This window comes from Megascapheus bottae, chromosome 3 (assembly GCF_031878675.1).
Source record: "Megascapheus bottae isolate mThoBot1 chromosome 3, mThoBot2.hap1, whole genome shotgun sequence".
In the NCBI taxonomy this organism is placed as follows: Eukaryota; Metazoa; Chordata; class Mammalia; order Rodentia; family Geomyidae; genus Megascapheus; species Megascapheus bottae.
Genome location: NC_143511.1, coordinates 83,289,787 through 83,301,917, shown reverse-complemented (window position 1 = coordinate 83,301,917; position 12,131 = coordinate 83,289,787). Strand labels below are relative to the sequence as shown.

The following is a 12,131-nucleotide window of genomic DNA, read 5'->3' as shown; positions in this document are numbered from 1 at the left end:
TCTCCTGCATACTTAGCAGTAGTGTATAGAGAAATTTTTATTCATATTTTTTATATGAGGAAACCAAGAGACCAAGGAGCAAACCCCACAAATGATTTGGCAGGTAGGTGTTTGAATAATTATTTGTTGAACAAATGACTGAAGCAAGCAATTAATATGCACAGAACTTGAGACTAGGTCAGTCTGATTCAGACCTTCATTCTGCCTCCCAGAATGGGCCTCCTTTATGACCTGACAGCTATGTCCTCTGACCACAGATGATTTCTAGTGTTTAATACCTCCATGTGAGCTATTTATTTAACTTTAGCTACCTCTAATCCATTTCACTTTCTTCAGAACTCAAAACAAAACTCACTCTGCTTGTTACTTTTTTTTTAAATATATTTTTATTGTAATTAATAGAAGGGTTACATGATATTTGCCAGATAAATGGTGCATTAATTCCCATACATGGATACCCTTTCACATGTCTTGGTCCCCATTTCCCTTCCCCCCTCCCCCACCCCTCATCTTGTGTTCCCCCATTCATCCCTTCTGTACTTCTGTGTCATTTACATTTCTAACCAGATAATGTGTGTCAGGGGGCGGGGGGGGGGGGGCTGAGTATGAGAGCCTAAGATCAGTTCTGATCTTGCCACTTATCTGTGCAGCCGTAGGTAAATGAGAACCTTTCTTGACCTAGAGTTGTTTCTTTCTAGCCTTGTTAGTAGGAACTGTGCAAGTTATCTGAAGGATTATGGATGAGAAAAGGCTGCTGTAGCCATTGGCAGGTGACCAGGACAGTTTGGGTAATTTGTTTGGTCTGCTAATTCTTTTTTTTTAGTTTTAATGGTCTGACAGTCACTAGGCTATAAGCCTTTATCTGTCCAGAATTTCCTCCTCAGGTTGATCATTCTGGGAATATCAGATTCATTTTCTCAACTTGCAAGCTAGTAAATATACAGTTACTTGGTAAGTGTTGCAGTATAGAGTTTCTGAGTATGGGGACATTTTGTATTTTCTGTTTTTATTATATTAACCTTTTCCAGTGTATTTTTCCAATTCCAGCACTTCCCACTGTTTTGGGTGACACTAGGGCTTGAATTCATTCTCTCACTTCTTAGGTAGACTACACCATTGAGCCACACCTGCAACTGTGTGTGTGTGTGTGTGTGTGTGTGTGTGTGTGCGTGCATGTGCATACAAAACAGAAGTGCTGCTTCAAAGGATTAAACTCAGTGTCTTATGCTCTTGCCTTCCTATTATTTTAAAAGTGCTTTTTTGTTTTGATTTATACTGATTTTTATTTTGACTTCTCTACTTACTTAAAGAGAACCTACATTTATTGTAGGCATGGTACCTGTTACTAGAGAGTTGTTTTCTGCTCTTGCCTGACTGAGTTGTGTTCATGTTAGAGCTGCTCTCCTTTTTTCTGTTGTTGAGCCTCAGTTCCCTAGGGTTCCTTGAGACCCAGTGCAGGAGGGAGACTTGGGACTGGGGAATGTGATCTCTGCCCAGGAGTGTGTGTCCTTTAGGAGAAGGTGCCTCAGAGCAGCAGCTGTTCCTCCATATCCACCACAGCTGATGTCAAACATGTGCCAGGCTGAACTGAGCTGCTCTCGGCAGGCCATATTTGAGCAGGTACAGACATGCCTTCTAACAATTTTTGTTTAGTTTAATGAAAAACTTACTAAGCCCGTACTTTCTAGATCTTACTATCGATGCAGACATGAATGAACCCTGTCTGATCTGAAGGAACTATTTGGTTTTTAAATCATAATAAAGAAATGTTGAGTTGGGAAATGGAAGGAAAGCAGTTGGCGAGAAAGGGAACACAAGATGGTTGGCAAGGTAGGGGCAGTGCATATGAAAAAAGAAGAAACACTGAGAATGTTACAAACAAAATCCTGTGTATTTCTTTTTGAATCATACACACTCAAATCAAATCATCTTTGTATCATTTAACATAATTTAGTTACAGGATAGCTATAATTTTGTGTTCTATTTTTCTTTACTTTTTTTTTTTTTTTTTTTTGCCAGTCCTGGGCTTGAGCTCAGGGCCTGAGCACTGTCCTTGGACTTTCTCAAGGTTAGAGCTCTACCACTTGAACCTCAGCACCACTTCCAGCTTTTTTCTATGTCTGTGGTACCGAGGAGTTGAACCCGGGTCTCCATGCATGCTAGGCAAGCACTCTATCACTAGGCCAAACTCCCAGCCCCTGTATTCTATTTTTCATCTTTGCATTTTTCTTACTTGTATATAATGTAAATAGTTCCTAGACTATACTCCTTTGAGCAGATACTCCATACCTTTTTGTTGTTGTTGTTTTAATGCCAGTCCTTGGGCTTATACACAGGGCCTGGGCACTATTCCTGAGTTCTTTTGCTCAGTACTAGTACTTGACCACTTGAGCCACAGCTGTGCTTCTGGCTCTTGGTGGTTAATTGGAGCTAAGTGGTTCATAGACTTTCCTGTCTAGGTTGGCTTTGAACTGCAGTCATCAAACTTCAGCCCCCTGAGTAGCTAGGATTACAGGTGTGAGCCACTGGCACCTAGCTTCCATGCCTGTATTTGAAGAAAAGGCTGCTACATGAACAGTCTGTGGGGGGTCTTGGTGCAGATGTTGTAAGGATCTAGTTCATTCAAGCATGCGGTGTTTTTGACTTTTTCATTGAGTAGCAGCTGGGGACCATAGAGAAAAAGTTAACTTGGGGGACTTGAGTGGCAGGTTTTTTTTTTTTTTTGCCATTCCTGGGCTTGAGCTCAGGGCCTGTGCACTGTCCTTGGACTTTCTCAAGGCTAGAGCTCTACCACTTGAGCCTCAGCACCACTTCCGGCTTTTTTTTCTATGTATGTGGTACCGAGGAATCAAACCCGGGTCTTCATGCATGCTAGGCAAGCACTTTAACCACTAGGCCAAACTCCCGGCCCTTGAGTGGCAGTTTTTATCTAGGAGCTTTCTCTTGAGAAGTATGAGAAAGGTCTCTAATCTTCTGAGAAAAGGCTGTGCCACCAATGATGTTTCAGGTGAGTAGGGCTTTTGCAAGTTTCTAGATGTTGGTGGAATAGATATTTCGGGACATCTGGCAAACTTGAGAATAGATTAGCAGACCCGATGATTACCTGGCTTTGTGTAGCCTGCACAGTTGGATGGCTGGCATTGCTGGAGAACAGTCTGCCACTGATTAAATGGAAAACAAGAAAGAATTAGGGCCCAGGAAGATGAATCCTTACATCTTAGACAGCTTCGACCTATCTATGGATTAATTTGAGAGGATGGCGATTTTACTCAGTAGTTGTGATGGAGACAAGTAGAGGCCTAGCAGTCAAAAAAACAGGGATTCTAGTCCTACCTGTTCTTTCCTTGTCAGTAAATCCTTCGTGTAAACTCATTAGGAGGCTCAGTTTCCCCATTTGATGACAGGCCTGCTGTGCTATTGCTTTGGTCATTTCAAAGGTCAAGTAGACAATGTTAAAAAGCTCTGATAAGGCAGCAGCTTACCATCACTCTGCTGCAACATTATGTTGAACATGATCTTTTCAGGCTTTGGCTGGCAATTTCCTATAATCAAGAGATTATCAGATCATAGTGCAAAGAGAAATTTAAACATCACCTTTGTTCACCAGTACTCAGTTTGCCCAGCAGAACTGGTCTGGGAGATCTGTGTAAGAACCTTTTGCTAGTTAGAAAGGTGAGACCATAATTGTTTCAGTGGGATGTTTTTCCTCTTTCCCACCTTGTGAAAAGTGTATTCATGTGTTTTATAAGACTCCCCTACAAGTCTAATTTGATGACAAGAATCGCCATTATTGCTAAATTTATTACATGTTCACCTCTTTTCCCTGAGTGACTCATTATTGTGTGCTGGAAATGCAACTGTGTTTTTGTTTAGGAGGAGGTGGTGGTAAGGGAGAACTTGGGGATGACTTTTAAATAAAGAACTTTGTATTATATTTATCTGTCTGGAGGCAATAAATCTGTTTCAGCAGATTAAATACAGACTTCTTTATAAAGCCCTGTTTTCTCAAACCTCTTATCAGCAGCACTTGGCAGTAATCACACCTACGGAAACTTGTAATTTTCCTCAAGGAGGTGACACTGACAGAATTAAAAATGAAGGAGCCCCCCTGAAAAGCAAGTTCATTACAAATTAACAGTGGTCTTAGCAAAGCAGTGGGCTAAGGCGTGTCAAATAGCGATATGGATAAAGAAACCCAGCATTTTAAACTGTCAGAGCTGGGAGCAAGACTAGCCTGAGAACAAATTAATCACATATTGTCAAGGCAAAGTTGCATCAAATTAACACATCGGATTCCAGCATATTAATGTTAGAATGCTTTCACCTGATTATTACTGCAAACCATTGCCACTCTTTGAATGCAAAGATATAATTAAATTGCTAAATAGAAAGTGCATATAATATCTCCACATGCATTTAAGATGCATGAGCTGAAAAGTGCACATCCCAGGAAGTGACAGATTCTATTTGTAGGGGGGAAAACTTTACTTTTTTTCCCCTTTTATTTACTTGAGAGTACTAGAGTATGAAATTAGAAAAGTTAGTTATGTTATTCATATCCTATATGAGTTAGATGAAATACAGGTTTAATTTAACTGATTTGCTACACTGGCTGTGAGTACATAATTACTTCTGCATTTTTCTGGAAGAGAAATGGGAAAATGTTGCACAATAGTCCTTTGCAACAAAATTGCCCATTACACATAATCCTAATGTGGATTTGTCATCAGCAGATGCTTTGGAGAAACTAGATTGGCCATTCTGACAACTGTCTTTTTTATAAGGATTACTTTCTGGCTTGGTAAATCTAGTATTTATTTTATTTACAATAAGAACAGAGGCAGAAGCCCAGCTATGGTTGACCTTTCTGGCAGCTCAGTAGGAAGAACTTTGGTTTTTATTAGTCCTTGCTTATCCCAGTTTATACCTGGACTCGACCTTTTCTGTCTTTCCTATTCACACTTAGGCCTCTGTCCTCTCCCAAGCTCTATTTCTCCTGTGTGTGAAAATCTTCCACCTTCTTTCACCAAGTGTCCTTTGGCAACCCATGCATTTGAATACTTGTCTTTTCAGCTTCTGGAAAGACTGCTTTGTCCTTACAAAAATCCACTCAGTAGTTGAAGGATTGAAATCTTGAGAAGGGGAGTGATAATCGTTAGGAGGAGATACCATGGGTTGACTCAGAACCTTGAACAGGGTAGAATAACCTCATTGCTTTCTTGCATGAGGTAACTACTTTGATCATTATAGTCTGAATTTCACTAAAGCAGGCAAACTATTTCAGCAGTATCTTCCATAGTTCTTTAAAGAAGCTGGAGAAATGTTGGCCAGTAACATTGTGGTCAGATGTACTTGTACTTGGCTGAGCCAGTAGACCCAGAATGATGATTAATGGATTCATGTCAAATTGGAGAGCTATCTGTTGTGGCAAGTTGTAGGGCTGTGTGTGTTCATTGGTGTCAGTGACTTAAATGAGCACTTGGAGATTAGGCTGATCACATTTATGGAAGGTAAAAATCTGGGAAGAATAGCAGACATGTGCATTGACAAAGTCAGGGACTGAAGTCATTATGACAATCCAAAATTCTACTTGAAGGTTGGATCATAAAATGCAATCACTTGAGGAACAAAAACATAAGAGGGGATATCAATGTTTGAGAAGTAATGTACCCACTACCCGATGAATGTAACTGTAACCTCTCTATATATTACCCCAACGATACAATACAATAAAGAAATGCAATCATTTGTGTATGGGGAAGTCTTGGGAGAAAGGGAAGGGGAAGGTGAGGTTTAATCTAGTAGTACCTTAATTAAGAAAAGATTTGGGATCATGATTAGCTGACTATGATTAAGCAGAACTAGAGAAAACTCATTTAACCATTCATTTCTCACATATTTCTTGAGTGCAGGCATATGCCACAAACTTGGCTATACACAGTGGAATGAGATCAGTATAGTCCTTAATCTTGAAGTATGTATAATTTTGGAGGGATTAAAGCAGTTATCATACAGTGTATGAGATGCTGTGTGCCATGGCTCAAACCTATAATTCTGGCTATACTAGAGGCAGAGATCAGAAACATCACAGTTCCAGACCAGCAGGAGGAAAAAGTTAATTGAGACTTCAGCCAATAAAAAGGTGGTCATGGTGGCAGGCATCTGTTAATGACATGGCAAGTGTAAATGGAATTATATTCCATGCCATCCTAAGCAAAACCACAGATTCACTAAATAAATAACTAAAGCAAAAAGGACTGGATATGTGGCTCAACTGGCAGATTACCTGCTTAGCAAGCATGAGGCTGAGTTCATACTCAAGTAAAGAAATAAAAGCAGTTGAGGGTGTACAAGTCCAAAGATGAGGCTTGATCAGGAGAAGCTTTTGCTTGTTCTTGATCTGTGAAGCAAAGTTGACATCCTTAGGTCTGAATAAATTATTATGGTTCTATTAGCAAACAGAATTTAGTAAGTGGGTTGGGGGTTCTGTATTTGCTGTTACAGGAAGCAGTGTGGTAGAATAAAAGAGCTCCAACTCCCTAGATTTGCCCTTGAAATACTAAGGCTACTGGGGCCATACCAGTACTGCCTTGGGCAAAAGATGCCTCTTTCTGTACTGGTAACCTAATCTATAAAATAATAAAACACATAGTGTTTGAAAGCCAAAGAGAGCCCAGGCATGGAGGTATATAACAAGTTACTGTGGAGCACGAGGTCCAGGAGCCTTGACTGTGCAAAGGTTACCCTTCTGTTTCTGTCTTCGAAGAGGTTGAATGGGCTTGGTGTCCTCTGCCTCTCAGTGTTCTGCTGGCCTAATTCCCCACATTGAGAGTTTGTGGACTCAAGCCTGTAGACTTATTTGCATATTCATGTCATTTGAACATGTTTGTAAATTAAGTATGTTGCAAAAGTATGTTTTTGGCTGGATGCTGGTGTTTCATGCCTGTAATCTTGCTACTCAGAAGGTTAAAATCTGAGGATCACTGTTCAAAAACCAATCTGGCTAGGAAAGTCCAGGGGACTCTTATTTCCAATTAGTTACCCAAAGTCTAGAAATGGAGCTATGGCTCAAAGTGGTAGAGTGCTAAGTCTTGAGCACAAAATCCCAGGGACAGCAGCCAGGTTCAAGCCCCAAGAAGAGTGCATATGCATGCCCACATGCCCATGTGTATGCGTATGTGTGCACACACACACACACAGAAAAAACTTATATATATACATATATGTATATATGTATATATATGATGATAGGTCCTTTTTTCCAAGAGTCTACGGAAAGTGAAAATAGATAACTAAAATAGCTTTTGCCCAGTGACTGAACTTACAAATGTTCAATATGTGCTAGTTATTGCTGATAGGGATTCCAGTATGAAATCCATCAGACTTTTTCTTGATCTGACTTTGGGACCTTAAGAATGAGAAACTAGAAAAATATAATTGAACATCAATCCACTTTATTAGTAGTAAATCAAGTTAGAATCTGAAGCTCTAAGCAGACTCCTTTTGTAGCTTCTCCACTGAGTCTAGACCAACAGGGTCCACAGAACTTTCTGTGATGATAGAAATGTTCTGTCTCTGCTCTGTGGTAGCCACCAGCCACATGTGACTGTTAATTCTTGAGATGTGACTGGCATGCTTGTGGAGCTGAGTTTTAAATTTTATTTAAAGTTTTAAAATTTAGCCAAATGGTTCTTACAGCCACTGTATTGAATAGTACAGGTCTAGACGTAGCATGACTCACCCAGGGAAAGATCGGATCCACAAAGGAGACAAACTGACTAGAATTGCTGTCTCATACCCTTTCTGTGCCAGTAATGGGATCAGAGAGAGCTGGACCCCCAGACCTGCTTCTGTGAGTCTGGTCAGGGCACTGACCCCACCATGCTGAGCACTCAGAAGCAGTTGCTGAGCAGGCACTTCTGAGAGAGCTGAATAGGTGAGGCTGTTCCAGGTAGCCCACCCTTCCTGGTATGAAGAGAAGGCTGGATTCTACATTTTCAGTACTGATGAAAGGACAGAAATTTATTTTATGGCCAAAGTTAGGAAATCTGGGAATAGAAATAATAGTTTACAATATAGTGACTAAATGTTGCACATGCGCTAAGAAGTAAAATTTTAACTTTCAGTCATTGGTGATAAGACCTATTTATATTTTGTTTCATTCTAGGCTTTAAATATGTCCCCGTGGTTATTCCTTATGTGTGTGTTTTCTTAGCACACAACTGGAAGATTCAAGTATTGCCTATTTGTCAAAGGCAAAACCTGAAAGCTATAATTAAATTAAAAAGTTTTATCTCAGTAGTTGGGAGGCTGAGAAGGTAGGATTGAGATTTCACAGCCAGCCTGAGCTGTATAATAAGACTGTCTCAAAAACAGCAAAAACAATTCTGGCTTTGGCGTTTCAAGCCTAAAATTCATAATTGTAGATACTCGGGAGGTCATGGTTAGAAGAACTGTGGATGCAAAAATTAGGAAGACTCCAATTCTAGCCTATGAAAGCTTGGTATGGTCACACAGCCTGTCATCTCAGATATGTGGAAGGTGTAAATAGAGGGGTCATGGTTCTGGCTGGCCCAGGCATACATTCAAGACCCTTTTTGAAAAACAACTAAAGCAAAAAGGACTGAGACTATGGCTCAGGTAGTAGAGTACCTGCCTAGTCAGGCCTTGACTAGGCCAAGTACCACAAAACAAACAAAGCCATCAAACAATGAAAAGATAAATAGGTGTATGTAAGGTGCTAGCCTGAATTTAATCTTACAGTATTTTTGAAATAATTCAGTCTTATCTCATGGCCCTTGGTAAGTTTACAAAAAACCAGGTGCTTTGTTTCTTTGTAGTTTTTGTTCTTCTTTATCTTCTTTTCATCAGTATTCAATATTAAGTTCTAGCTGGGCACCAGTAGCTTACCACTTCTAGAGCTAATCAGGAGGCTGAGATCTGAGGATCTTGATTTGAAGCCAGTTCAGGCAGAAAAGTCTATGAGGGCCTTCTCCACTTAACCAACCAAAGCCCTAAACTGGAGGCATGGCTCAAGTGGTAGAAGTTTTTTTTGATAATGACCATTCTAATTGGAGTAAAGTAGAATCTCAGTGTTCTTTTGATTTACATTCATTTTATGGCCAGAGAAGCTGAACATTTCTTCATGTGTTTATTGGCCTTCTTACTGCTGAGAAGTCTCTCTTTAGGACTTTAGCCCATTTATAAATGGGGCTATTGTTAGGTCATTTGACCTGTGTGTCTAAAAATATCAATTAAAACATCTCTGCTAAACTTTTTGTCAAATTTTATTGTATTTTATTTGGTTCAATTGATTTAAATGTCCTTGAAAACACTTATTGTCTTGAAATGATGGGGTATTGATTAAGCATTTAGTGTGCATCAAGCATTTCAAAATGAAATATTAATTCATGTGAAAATATGAATATTCTTATTTTTCCCCTTTATACACAATGTAATATGTGTGTATGTGCATGTATGTGTGTGGGGGGGTGTTTATTTTGTTAGGGATCAAATCCAGGGTCTGTGGGGTACAGTAGTAAGCACATGGACTCTCACCAAGCTGGGGCCAAACTCAAAGTACTTTAAAATGAAAAAAATTAATTTTATAAAGGTAATACATACAGGGGTTACAGTTACATAAGTCAGGTAAAGAGTGAATTTTGTTTTGGACAATGTTACCCTTTTCCTCACTCTCCCTTAGTTTTTCCTTCCTTTCCCTGCCCACAAGTTGTAGAGTTCATTTTCAACCTAGTGTCTAGTGAGTACCACTGCTGCATTTGTTCACCCTTCATCCCTCCATTTCTGTCCCTTCCATTACCCTCCTAAAGGCAGATAAAGAAAAACAAAACAAAAGGAAAAGAAAATCGGCAGCAAAGAAAAACCCTCTTGTTTTCATTTCTTTTTTTACTTTTTTTCCATATATTTTTTATTGTAATTAATAGATGGGTTACATTACATTCGCCAGATGGAAGGTGCATTACTTCACATACATTGATACCCTTTCTCGTGTCTTGCTCCCCATTTCCCTCCACCCCCATTGTTTTCATTTCTTGTAGTTCATTTTGGTAAATACTATTTTCTATGATCAGCTACAAATAGGTGTGGTGCCTTTGTATTCCTTTCCTTAGAGCATTCTCCTTTGGTCTTACTATGTGTGAATGCCTAGAGTCTTGTATAATTTATCTCATCCCAGTGTATTTTAGATGTAGCTTTCAAATATGAGAGAAAACAAGCACTGTTTCTCTGAGCTTGACAACCGCTTAATCAATGTACTTTTAAGGTTGTTTCAGAGCTGGCTTGTTTTCACTTAACAATGTAAATTGTAAATTTGTCTGTGTTCTTGCCAGGAGAAATTCTTATTCCTTCTCATAGCTGCATAATATTCCATCGCTTGAGAATATTAAAATTTATTCAGCTAGTTTCCTGTTGCTTGGTTTGTGAATTGTCTCTAGTCTTTTGCTGTTACAAACATTGCTGTAGTGAATAATCTTGTACAGATGGCATTTTGCACATGTGCAATTACAAATGTAGGAGAAATTCCAGGGCCTAGAATTGCTGGGTCAAAGGAAGAATATGCATTTGTAATTTTTTTAAGTATTGCCAAATTGCTGTCTGTAGGGATTATGCCAATTATATTCCAACAATGTGTGAGTCTCTTTCTCCACAACTTTGTTGTAGAATTTATCAAATGTTTGGAGTGTTGCCCATCTAATAGGTGAAAATGAATCTATGTAATTTTAATTTGCATTTTCTTCAGAGTGAAGGTGCCTTCTTTTCATTTGTTTCAGAACCTTAACCATGGATCAAAAAGAATTGTGCTTATTACCTGACTCATATAACTGTAATCCCTCTGTATATCATTTATACGATAATGATAAAATATTTTTTAAAAGAACCTTTACAGTTTTGTGATCTGCTGAGTTATATTGGTTTTTTGAACTCTTATTTTTATAGAAAACTTGTAGAGTTTTTTATGTATTAGAGAACTTAATCAAGTTTATTGTGTATCTTGATTTTGCTCAAATATTGATTTTGTTGACTTGTTCACTAATTTTTAGTGTAGTCTTATAATTTCTTCCTTTGTAGGTAGTAGATTTTAAATTAATTGCTATGGGAAGGTCTTGTATAGTTCTTAAGTTTGTTCCTAGATTTTTTTACATGTTACTATTGTGAATAGGTTCTGATTTTTTGTTAATATTTTTGTGTATATCTGTCCATAGTAAATTTTGTTTGTAGTATTTTTGCTTATTCCTTTAGGATTCCCATCTACTGTAATAAAAATATGATTAGTGAACAGTTTATATACAGAATAAAACTGGCTTTTGGACTCTTGTCTCCATTTTTTATGCCTCTGCCATTTTCTCTTGGCTAGTATTGTTGCTTGTTATTGTTACTGCTAAACCATCCCTCAGCCTGCTGAGTAGCAAGGATTATAGGTGTGAGCCACTGGCGCCCAGCTGAGCTTTACTTTTAACTAACAGGGTGGCAGGAACTCTTCTGCAGTCCATGTCTTCAAGAGCCAGTGAAACAAGCCAGGCTTTTCAGGGTAGCCACCTGTATTATGGACAATACTTTCCTCAATACCTTGTCTGCAATGAACAGTCTCTAGTGGATGCCACCATATACTACAAAGGTCTTTATGTTTTATGCCCATTCCTATAAAGCCATTCTAGGCAGAGATCTGCCTAGAACTTTCTCTTTTTATCCTTCCAGACCTCTCACAAACTGGCTACTCCATTCACCCACATGTCTACATATTTAACCTTCCACTACTTCCTCCCCCCCCTCCCCCGGCCAGTCCTGGGCTTGAACTCAGGGCCTGGCCTGAGCACTGTCCTTGGACTTTCTTAAGGCCAGAACACACCACTCTGGCTTCTTTCAATGTATGTGGTACTGAGGAATCAAACCTGGGTCTTTGTGTACTTTCCCACTACTTCTTCAGAAGGAGGATGACAAGCCAAAGCCCTGGCTCTTGGGAAGGTTCTTCACTGCTGTTGTCTTTTTTTTTTTTTTTGCCACTACTGGGGCTTGAACTCAGGTTCTGGACACTGTCTTGGACTTTCTCAAGGCTAGTACTCTACCACTGGAGCCACAGTGCCACTTCCAGGTTTTTCTGTGTATGTGGTACC

The 12,131-nt window shown here is 39.2% G+C and overlaps 1 protein-coding gene across 6 annotated transcripts in view; it reads left to right on the top strand.

Moving 5' to 3' along the window:
* Mapkap1 (MAPK associated protein 1) overlaps positions 1–12,131 on the top strand; it is a 233,782-nt gene that overhangs the window by 55,109 nt on the left and 166,542 nt on the right. The window lies entirely within an intron of this gene.